This window comes from Adiantum capillus-veneris, chromosome 6, assembly GCF_014529385.1.
Source record: "Adiantum capillus-veneris isolate H3 chromosome 6, ASM1452938v2, whole genome shotgun sequence".
In the NCBI taxonomy this organism is placed as follows: domain Eukaryota; kingdom Viridiplantae; phylum Streptophyta; class Polypodiopsida; order Polypodiales; family Pteridaceae; genus Adiantum; species Adiantum capillus-veneris.
The window spans coordinates 24,941,688-24,954,327 of NC_140936.1; positions in this window are offsets into that span (position 1 = coordinate 24,941,688).

Genomic DNA, 12,640 nt, shown 5'->3' on the forward strand with positions numbered 1-12,640 from the left:
GATCAAATTTTTGCGAAGAGAAGGAACATGCCTAACATCTTTAAGCGTCCATTCATTTCCGTTAGCAGTTTTGACAGAAACTGTACCTTTGCCGACAATCTCACAAGCTTCATGATCTCCCAAGTATACATACCCAAAATTAACTTTGGTGTAGTCTTGGAAATGTTTCTTGTGTGGTGTCGCATGGAATGAAGCCCCGAAATCTACTATCCAGGAATTAGACACATTGTCTAATGAGAGAATTAGAGCATCTTGCTCTACTTTACCTGCCACATTGGCCTCCGATGTTGGCTTGTTGTCTTGAGACTCTGTCTCCTTCTTCTTCTTGGACTAGCAATCCTTCTTGACGTGGCCCTTCTTGCCGCAGTTCCAACATTCAAGAACTGACTTTGTGCGTGACTTGCTCCGCCTTGAGCGATCACGACCCTTTTGGTTTTTGAACCTCTCCTTAAGCCTTCCTCTTGTTTCCACTGATAGTGCAGCACTTGATGATTCTCCTGTGCTTCTCCTTCTCATTTCCTCGCTTAGGAGAACACCCACAACATCATCAAACTTAAGAGTATTTGTGCCAGGGATAGAATTACTTACAACCATCACAAGGCTGTCCCAACTATTCGGTAGAGATAATAGTATAAGGAGAGCTCGCACTTCGTCATCGAAATTGATTTTCATTGATCGAAGTTGACTTATGTTTGTGTTAAGGTCATTTAGGTGTTCTGCAACTGAACCATTCTCTGCCATCTTTAGATTGAACAAGCGCTTCATAAGAAATACCTTATTGGATGCCGATGGTTTCTCGTAGAAGTCGTCAAGTGACTTCATCAAGTCCTCCGTGGTCTTCATCTCCGAAACATTGAAGGCCACCGTTGACGCCAATCTTAACTTGATTGTTCGCAGTGCCTTTCGATCAAGGACAATCCATGCTTCATCTGCCATTGTTGCGGGCTTCTTCGCAAGACCGCCTAGTGGAAAATAGAGGTCCTTCTGGTAGAGATAGTCTTCAATCTGCATCTTCCAATGTTGGTAGTTTTTGCCGTTGAACTTCTCAATCTTGAGCTTCCCTTCCTCCGCCATAACTCCCACTCAATTCAAGGAATCCTTTCCTTGAGATAATTTAGCTACGAGCAAACCTTGCTCTGATACCAGTTGTTAGGAAATAAGACGTAGCTAAATAGATAATTGAGTAGATTACTTAATGGAGAGAGACAGATTTATATACACGAGATTATAGAGTAGAGAGAGAGAGAGAGAGAGAGAGAGAGAGAGAGAGAGTACACACGATATACGTGGTTCACCCAATGTGGGCTACGTCCACGGGAAAGCAGCCACTCAATGGCTTTAGTACTTCAAAACAAGAAGTAGTTTACAAAGGGATTATACCCTTAATGGAGCTCCCGCCTTGCTTCACTCTCACCACCTCACACTCACCTTGTTGCATCAACTTCACACTATGAAATGTGTGTAGAAATGGCCTCCTTTTATAGGCCAAAAGGGCTGCCCTCTCTTATGAGAGACAGCCATGTGTAGCCGCCCTTGTGTGAATAAGTCCAAATCGGACCCTCCAATCCGCCCATGTGTGGCCGCCCTTGAGAAGACAAGTCCGCTTTTGAATTCGGCCACCGGCCATTGAATTCGGCCACCGGCCACCGGCCATTGACTACCGGCCACTGGCCAACCGACTGGTTGTTTTCCGACCACTTTTCGGCCGCCGTCCGGCCATAATATTCCGGCGAAAAAAAAGTCTCGGGGGCCTCCGCCCTCGAGGCCTTTAAAGTTGCCCCTGATTCTTGTCCGTGAAAATTTTGGTTTCCAGTGAGTGATTTTCCTTCACGCACAATGGCTTCTCCTCATAATGGGGGCCTTACAAATGTGCGCTTTTACCACAAAAAATTACAAGGGTAAATCAGGCTCCATACTTAACAAAAGGATCCATAAGGTTCTAGAAGAACTAGAAGGATCAAGAAGGTTCTAGAAGATTCTAACCTCCTCAAGAAGAACCTAGAAAGTCCTAACCTCCTCAAGTAACCTCCTCTAGCACTAGTATAAATAGGGGTCTTGGGCCACAAGACCCTTAGTCTTGCCAACACCAGTTGTGAGCCTCCTATGAGGAAATCCCTCTTCTAGTTCTTATGTTCAAGTCTTGTCCTTGAAATCAAGCCTTGTCTTATACTCAAGTCATGTAATCCAAGTCTTGTATCTAGCTCTCTTAATAAAGTATTAAGTCTTGTAATCCATATTAAGCTTATCATCAAACCCAAGTTCTTGTACATTGTGAGCGCCTCCTCTTACTCTCTTCTAGCTCTGTACACGCTCATAACAGTTTGGCAAGACTACCATCTCTTAATCTTCTCAAGTCATCATGGAGCCGACGATGGAAGGTGTCATCAACGCATTGCATCTTTACGTATAGAGAATAAAGAGCTCTCTCATTATGAGAGCTGGCTCCACCCACACTAAGTGTTCTCTTGTCTCCCCACTGCATACGCACACCGCACGTGGCCGCGCACGTGCACGCACAATCTTCAGTTGGTATCAGAACCATGGTTCAAAGTCCAACCTGTGAGTCCATGGAAAGGGACATGTTGATGCTGATTGCAACCTCTGAGCTAGCTACCGGACATGTTAAAGCTCTCAACCTATGAGCCCAGAAAAGGCGGAACACGTTGGTACTAAGGGGGACGAGAAAGTCCCAAGTTTGGCTTCTTATGGTGACAAAGTGGTGCCTAACCATGAGGCTTCGATAAATTGGCTAGACCGGAGGTCCCTAGCACCTTAAGGTTTTGGGGTCTAGATGACTAGACCAATTTGGGGAATGTTGCAGTTAAGCACGTATGCATATGATTAGTATTGGGATGTGTGACCTCCCCGGAAGTTGTTGCCCCCATGACCTACAACTGGTAGCAAAGTGTAATCTCGGAGTAAACTCTCAAACCAAGTAGAAACTAGTTGTAGAAGGAGGGGAGGAGTAAGTAGAGTCTTGAATAGATCTAAAGCAAGGTATGAAGATCTGGGAGTGAAATTCTATAGAATTTGCAGTAGAGTAGTTCTTGAGCAGGGGAAGTGGACAGCAGGGGGCATTAAGCCCGATCACAATCAGCCCAATCGGCTGCACACACACATCACTCTGCTAGTTTACCCGAGAGTAGGGCACCTTCTCCAGTCACCACTGCAGGTTTTCCAATTTCCATGTGTGTGGAAATTAAGGGCAGGTCTCTTCTTCCAAATCGAAAAATACTCCAATGGTCGCTTCCCATGGCGGGATGACCAAGGCACCGAAGGCATTGTTTTTTGCGATAGATAGAAGCGACGAGATAGTAGCCACGGAAGCCAAATTTGGCGAAGCGGCAATGCGATTGAGACACAAGTGGTGTGCACATTCTCGATAAGGGACAATACATGCAAGGAGAAAGCGGATTGGTGGAGCTTGGAAAAGCAGCAAAAGTAAAGCTCGCGGATGAGGCGAGTAAGCCTGAGCATCCCCTGGCATCGGCCTGACACCCGCAGTAGCACAGCGATCATGCCCTCGGCACGTCGGAGGTGGTTTTTTCCCGGCGTCGTGTGCCCACTCAGAGAAATCGGCTCCGTCATTTCACACACACTCCTCGCATTCCTGCGGATGGACATTTTTCGTGGACGATCACTTCCCACATTTCGCACACTAGGCATTCATAAGGGTACCCCCACACGAGAGGGGGTAATTGTTATTGCATTACCCCTCCTCCCTCGCATAACTACACCTCTTTGAGGTGCAGCTGGATTTTGCAAAGGTTACCCCCTCTTCCCTTTTCGTGTGTGCTTGTGCACATGTCAAATCAAAAAAGTAAGTGTCTTGTCTTACAAATTACCCCCTCCCCTGTGGGGGGCCTCTAATGAAGCTAAAGCTAATCAACTTGGTGGTTCCCATAGATAGGCGTTCCTGCGGACGACCGTTGCACATGCTTGCCTGAGATACCTCGGTTCTGAGGAGTGACACCCAGCATCCACCATCCATGGCAAAAGTCTCCCACATAATTTCTAGATTCTCATAGATGGACACTCTGAGACATACACACACATTCCCGGATCCCACAGACGCGTCGCACACACACTCTTGCTCACATTTCGAATTTCATTTTTGCATCGACTAGATTCCAGGCACATACATAGCTCGGAGGTGGAGTGGTGACTTTGTTTACTGACTGATGGATTATATTTTATTATGAGGCAGAGATTTTGGCAACGACTTGATAGGTGTTGGGTTTTTTCAGCCGCCGACGGACATCTTTTCGGCCAATCCGCATCACTATAGGTGGAGTTTTCTTCGCAGATTTTGTTCTCTTGGACTCTTCCATCTTGGCATTCATTTTATTTGATATGCATTGATCTGCTTGTGCTCTTCTCTGAGGGATTTTTAGATATTCTGGGCATCCATTGTTTATGGTTTGGATGTATGATCTTTGTGGATTCTAAGAGACATTTGTTCCCGGATGCTGTGCATTGTCTAGTTGGCATTTTGGACCTCGTCGATTGAGAGGTTTCTTAACAAGTTTTGACATGTTCTTTTGGCAATGTTTTGCAATTCCGGTTTATAGTCATTGGAAGCTAATTTGTATATGGTTTTGGCACTTGGGTGATGCCTTTTGTACATGCATTTTGGCAAGCACTTTTGAGTGCCAGTGAGCTCTTTTGAGAGCGTTCTTTTTGCATTCCCAAGTTTTCTAGATTGCCTTTTTTTTGGTACTTGTTTATGCACGGATAATAATTCGCTTATGTATGTCAGGTGTGGAATTCCATTGTGTACACTTTGTGACTCCATTTTGGCTTGCTCATTGGCATAGACCACTGCTTATGGTTTATAACCGTTTGAGTCCTCTTTTGGACACTTGAGTGGTAGAGCTCTTTCTCGCAATTTACCATATCTATTTGTTGACAGGTTTTGTCAGTTGACAATGGTAAAATTCACTCCCACTTTGGCATTCTCACTGCGGTGTATGGTTAAGATTTCACTCAATTTGCAGGCGAGACTCTGTTCAATTTTCCCTAGTCTTCTCGCCATAGTTTTAGCTTCATTGACATACCTTTTGTGGATGCATTTGCAGTCATTACTTTGAGATGGAGATTCTCTCTTCTTGTGGTCGAGTTTTACTTCGACATTGACACATTTGCGGTTCTAGTTTATGGTCTTTCTCTTGATTTGACACTATGTATACCGTTGGCAAGTCTATGGTCATGACTCATGAGAGTGGGAGTTCTCAATCTTCGCGATCTTTGAGATGTTGGCAAAGAAGCTAATCTAGAAAGAGTGAGGCCGAAGCAACTCGAAGCTCCGAGCGCAAGAGGATGAAACGTGACTCGTTGAGGCCTTTGGTCAAAATGTCTGCAATCATCTGGTCACTTGGACAGTGTTCAACCATAATGGTTCCTTTTCGTACTTCATACCTGACATAATGATAATGGACAGCAATGTGCTTTGACTTATTATGTTGAACATAGTCTTTTGCAAGACTAATAGCACTTTGGTTGTCACACCACAAGGGTGTGCTAGAAAGAGGAGAGTGACCAATATCAACCAGCATTTGTCGAAGCCAAATCAACTCACGAGCTGCAAGTGATGCCGCAACATATTCTGACTCAGTCGTAGAAACTGCAACACAACGTTGTTTCTTGCTGGTCCAAGAAACAAGACAACCATTTATAAAGAAGCAATTTCCACTAGTAGATCGCATAGATAAATGTGAGCTTGCGTAGTCTGCATCTGTGTAACCCAAAAGAGAAAGAGATTGCATAGAATCCGATGTGAGTTGTCGTCGATAGACTAAACCAAAATCTGTAGTGCCTTTTAAGTATTTCAATACACGCTTTGTAGCAGACCAATGCTTAAGAGAAGGACATGCAAGATGTTGTCCAAGATAATTAGCAGCAAACAGAATATCAGGACAAGTGTTCATGCCAACAAACTGAATACATCCAATCAAGTTAGCATAAGGTTGATTTGTGACAAGTTGACCGCCATTGTCAGAAGTGTTCTTCGTAGAGCTCGCAAGACAAGGTGTGTTCACTGAATGTGCAGATTCCATACCAATTTTTTGAATAGTATCTGCAATAAACTTTGACTGTCAAAGGAATAAAATACCTTTTGTATGGTTCCGTTGGATTTGAATGCCAAGACACGAGTGAATCTCTCCAAGATCCACCATATCAAATGCAGAAGACAATAACTTTTTCACTTGCTGAAGAAATCCCAAATCATTGGAAACAAGGATGGTATCATCCACGTAAAGAGCAAGAATCACAAAACTGCTACCTTGGTGTTTTATGTATAATTTGGGGTCTGACGATCAAGAGATGAATCCTTTAGAGGTGAGAAAAAGATCAATTTTTTTGTACTAGGCTCGCGAAGCTTGTTTGAGACCATATAGTGCCTTATAGAGTTGAGCAACAAGGTCTTCTCTACCTGGAATAACAAACCCTTCTGGTTGTTCCATATAAATTTCCTCTTCCAAGTCACCATTAAGAAAAGCAGTTCGCACATTCATTTGATGAGCTTCTAAATCAAATTGAACAGCAAATGCCAATAAAACTCGAACACTTGTAATGCGAACAACTGGTGAAAAAGTCTCTTGATAATCAACACCAACTACTTGGGAGTAACCTTTTGCAACTAAACGTGCCTTGAACTTGCCAAAATATCCATCTGCTTTTACTTTTGTCTTATACACCCACTTACATTTAATAGCTGTACGACCAGGAGGTAATTCAGTTAGTATCCATGTACCTTTAGAGATAAGAGAATCGTACTCTTCTTCCATAGCCTCTTGCCATTGATCATTTTGTGGTGAAGAGATAGCTTGATCATAAGTAACGGGATCTTCAAAAGTAGAAAAAGCATTGTCAACAATATCGTCATCATAAACATGACATGAGCCATGTTCAAAATCAATAGGCAAATCAACAAAAATATCAATATCATCATTGGCAACATTCGGAATGGATGGTTGTGAAGAGAAAAGTTGCTCTATAGGAAGAGTTTCATCTTCTGAAAGAAATGGAAAAGCCTGAAGCGATGATTTAGTATCATCAGAATCATCCATGGATCATGAACCTCCCATAAGCTGTTCGTTAAAAGTAGCATCACGATTCACAATTACTTTCTTGAAGGAAGGTTCATAGAATTTGTAGCCTTTGGAAGTGTCAAAATATCCAATAAAATTAACTTTAAGACCCGGAGCATCAAGCTTTGTTCGTGTTTATTTGGGAACATGAATATAAGCAATACATCCAAAGATTAGAAAATGAGATACAGAAGGAATGTCACATGTCCATGCTGTGATGGGTATCTTACCAGAGGGTGCAGTAGTAGGAAGATGATTCTGAATAAACACTGCTGTCAAAGTAGATTCAGCCCAGAAAACATGAGATAAACCAGAATGAATCAGCATACATCTTACAACATTGAGAATAGTGCGATTCTTTCGTTCAGCAACACCGATCTATTGAGGCGAATATGGAATAGTGTGTTCATGATGAATTCCACTGTCAGCACAGTAACTCACAAACTCTCGAGAAACATATTCGCCTCCATTGTCACTACGAAGCTTCTTAAGGCGACGACCAGTTTGAAGTTCCGCAGCCTTGTGGAATTGTTTGAAAACAGATAAGGCTTCAGATTTTTGTCTAAGTAGAAATACAATCGTATACCTTGAGAAATCATCAATGAAAGTAATGAAGTAGTGATATTGTGATCTCGAAGAAGGTAGAGGTCCACATCTATTAGTATGAACAAGATCCAATATGTCATGAGAATGAGTTGTATTTGAAAGAGGAAAGGGTTTACGATTGTGTTTCCCAAGAGCACAAAATTCACAAATTTCCATATGGGGATGGGCTTTAAGATCCATGCCATGAACAAGATCACGACGTTGAAGATCAAGGAGTTTTGAGAAATCAGCATGAACAAAACGGTGATGCCATACTTTGCAATCATGATCACCTGGAGCAGTGAAAAAATTTGCTATGGCATCGTTGAGAGAGAGTTCAAACAAGTTACCGTCTCGGGGAGCAGTGGCTATAGTCTGTCCATCTTTCTCAATTCGGCATTTGGTATGATCAAATCCAACAAACAGACCAAGATCAACAAGTCTAGCAACTGAAAGAAGATTACGTTGAAGATCTGGTACATGTAATACTCCTCGCAAAATTCGAGTGGAAGAAGATAAGGTGCCAAGATATAAGTCTCCAATACCCTTTACTTGACAAGTAGTATCATCAGCAAGATAAACAACACGTTGAACTGGCAGTGGATGATAGTTATGAAGCCACTTAGACTGATATGTCATATTTCCTCTAGCACCAGAATCGACAATAAAAAGTGATCTATCACGTACATGAAGTATTCTGTCTGGAGCAACTGAACATAGGACGTAGCTTGTTTCTGGTACAATGTTGTTTCGATGTTCAGTAGCGTATGCTCTATTACGATCTGTGTCGAATCGACGCTTATAGCACATATGAGTGGGGTGATCAGATCATCCACAATATTCACAAGAAGAAGAAGAAGAGTCTCTAGATAAACGTGGTTGCTTTGTGGTAATATTGTGTTCTTCATCATATTGACGTGCCCAACAATCATCTTCAGTATGGCCATTTCTGTTGCAGTAAGAACAATGCTTATTATGAAATTTGAGACGAGAGAAAATATTACCGCGACGGCCACCTCTGCGGTTTCCTCGTTGAAATGGATGCCTTCGAGCATAAAAAAAAGGTTCCATCTGTTGTGACTCAGTCTCCTCTTGTGAAATCATAGCTGTATCGTGACCAGCATTACGACGTTCTTGACGTTGAGAGTATTCAATTAAATACATGCATGCTTGGTTGAAATCAAGACCATCTTTATTAGAGAGAATAGTAACAATGTTATCATAAGAAGAGTCCTTCACCGTATCAAGGAGAAGTGTAATCAGTTGCTTTTGTGGAACAGGATCACCGGCAGCAGCAAGTTGATTAATAATAGATTTGAAAGATTCAATATGTCCCGTCATGGCAGTACCAACTCCGTATTGTAACTTGTTAAGCAACCCTCTCAAATAAAGTATTTCTATAATAGATTTCTTCTGAAAGTTCGCAATAAGGTACTTCCATACATCGTGGGAAGTAAGAGCAGAAAGAATATACAGACGAGTTGGTTTATCACGTCGTTGCCAATCCGTATAGGCAACATTCCAAGCTTCAAATATAGGTCCTTCAGTGATAAGCACGTTATCATTATCCGCATCAACAGGTTGAGGTGGACAAACACGATTTCCAAGAACAACATCGAAGAGTTCATCGCCTTCAAGAATTAACAACATCTTTGCTTTTCAGCCTGGAAATCCTTGACCTTGGAAAGGAGGAACAGAACGCTGGCCAGAAGGAAAGCCGTTGACGAGAATATTCATAGCCATATCTTGTTGCGAGAAGACGTATAAGATAAGATCGCAGAATCTGCACACCATATATGGTGAAGGCCGCAGAGAGAGATATGAGTATTGCGTTCTGTCAACGATAAACGTAAGAAGGATGCTCAAGGAACGTCCAAAGATGTGAGAGACGTCACCCAAAAAGACAGGGTAAAGGAGACGTTAATAATAAAAGAGTCCTCAAAATAGAGTGGCGTGAGACGCAAGATTGACGGCCACAATACGAATAGCAAAAAGCTAAATCTTCTCGAAAAAGTTAACGCCAAAATAAGAAAAATGATCGCGGACGCTTCACAAAGAAGTAGGACGAAGAAAGCTGCGTCAACCTCAATTGTAGTAAAAATAGCATAACTTTCTGCTACGAACTCCGATTGACGCAAACCTAGAGCTCAAATCGAAGAGCTCGAGGAGACGAACAAGTTTTGGATGAAAAGTACCATTGCGCTACGCTCCATCGCGCTTTTCTCGTTTCTCCAAATTTTGAGCAGAACACCCCGAAAAATTGAGATGAAGTTCAGGGTGTCATCAACAAGAAAACATAATCAATGATTAGATTGATTAGCAATAAACGCCACACAAAACACTAATCATATTCTTATTAACACAAAACAACCACAGTTAACAAGAATCAATGCTCAAAAATAAAGTTTGTATCAATTTTGAATCTTACATGCGAATCGCATACACATATTGTTTTGTCACCATGAATTGAATCGGTGTGTGATCGTTACCGCTCTGATACCATGTTGAGATATAGAGAGAAAGAGAGAGAGAGATGAGACAGGAGACACACCATGTACGCTCCCAAAAACTGATTCATATTGAGGACAAGATACAAATATATAGGTGAGAGCAAGTTGAGTAGAGTGAGCCATATATAGCTCCAACATAATCCTCATTGTTTTTCTTGTAACAAAGTTGTTGAAATTTGGAAAGTTCCTGCTCTTCAAGCAAAGCTGTTTTCTCGTGACGGTAAAGGTATGTCCGTCAACTTGCACAGGAAGATTGTTGACCAAGTCCTTCGTCTACCGTCTTCTTTTCTGCATTTGTATGAAACTGATCTAGTGAGTTTGAAAGCTTCCTTGGTGGGAATGAAAAGAGCTGGGCATTTCTCAATTGATGCACATGGGTATGTAACAAGCTTTAAATCTGAATGGGAAGATGCTGTCTATGCTAATGTGCCTTGCACTCCTATAGGAAGGTTATATTCTGTTGAATGTCCTTGCATTATGGCGGGATTATCTCTTGACAATAAAGTTGTTTTTTGTATAAATGGCATCCAATGTTCAATCGACTCAACTTTTTGGACAACATCTCCTTGTAATCAAGATGTTTTAAGGGAATTGTTGTTTGTATGTGGTGTAGATATCTCTATCAATTCACTAGAGAATATTTTGTCCAAGCATATTGTTGCAAAATTTTGTTCTCACGACTTGGAGATCACAAGCGTGTGGCTGAAATTGTGGAATGATGAGCGCGTGGCTTGTAATGTTGACGACAAAACTCTTGAATCTCTGATTTACCAACGTATGGGCATAAGAACAAATTCTCCTTTGCTTTCAATCAATTTGATCAATCTAGCTTTCCATGTCTTGGAGGTTCAATGTATTGTTCATGTGTTTCAAGAACAAAATCATCAACATTCTTTTAATGCTAATCCTTGTGTTGCATCTTCTTCCTCTTCTCATGGCTTGTTGGTCTTTATTTTTCAAGGTGGATTGTTTGTTTTTTCACAATCGGCTTCCATCAAGAAACGTAAGCGTTGCTCTTGGCCTAAAGATCTTGCCGCTAGATTGGTGGATGTTGTGAAGACTTTTCCAAATGAGACAGCATTGCATATAGCTTCTCGATTTTGAACACAAGTTTGTTCTTCTTACACTTTGAAACAAATTCAAAAGAAAGTTTACTCAATATTGAAAATGTTGCATGAAAACAATGTTGTGCCTCAATCTAATAAAAGATCTAGGAAACAAAAACATCTAGTGGAAATTCAAGACACTCCTGCATATGGATGTTTAAGTTGTGGTAGTCTTTTGTTCAAAAAGATTTTGCATTGTTTGAGTGTGCTTGAAGCATCTTTTCTCCAAACCTTGATGGGATTGCAAACATTTAACTCTGTTGTAGACAAAAGAGTTTGTTTCTCCTGTAAGCAAAGCTTGAAATCTCAAAGGAAGCCGCTCTTTTGCATATATCCACACTCTCTCTTCAATGAAAGTATTGGAAGCATTGCATTGTTAAATGCAATCGAGAAACGCCTTGTATCACTTCGCATTCCTTTCACTCAAATACGAGAACTCAATTATGAGGGTCAGTTCGGGTTGCGAGGCAGTGTCGTTAAAATCATGGCAGACCTGACAAGAATTCAAGCAATCTTGCCGTGTTTTAGTAATGAGCACGCTACAATCCTTGTGGATATTAAGCATAAATTGAGTATGCCCATGCATACCTTAGTGGTGATGTACGTCCCTTTTATGTGCTCCAAGCATTGAAAGATTTGATTGGCACCCCTTTATACATAGAGCACAAAGCGTCCATTAATGAAGCTTGGGTTCTAATTTTCACATGAGTCCAGATGTAGTTTTGCATGAAGAAGATGAGGTTGATGAGTTAGTGAATGAACATTCAGACACCCTAGTCCAAGGTATCTATTCTTCACAGCAAGTCATCGATCACAGTGCACATGTCCATAGCATCGCTCCATGTGAAGGATTTTCCCCTTTGAGCCTATTCGATGATGACGATTGCGAGGAATTATCATTTCCAACTTTGTTCTTTGGAAAAAGAAGATCCTATACAAACCTTGCGAAAAAAATTTACTTGAAGGTGGCACAATGGGAGCTCAAAAACTAGGATAGACGCTTTGCGTTAGATATTAAAAATTTGTTCTTCAAAGTGATGAAGATTATCATCGGCAAGGTGCTTGGTTCTATATGGGTGCGTCTATGCAAGGAAAAATTACAAGGCATGCAACCATGCATAAAAGATCTTCAAAAAAACACTAACATTGAGCGAATACTATCATCCCAACTAGGATATCATGAATTTGAATCTTTGCGAACATCATCAGATTACAAGGCCAAACTCAAGCGTAATGTCTTCACCATGATTCGACAAATAGGACAGCCTACCTTTTTTGTCACTCTATCATGTGCAGAGCAAAGATGGAAGCCATTGCGCAAATGTCTTGCTCCGCTTAATCCACAAAT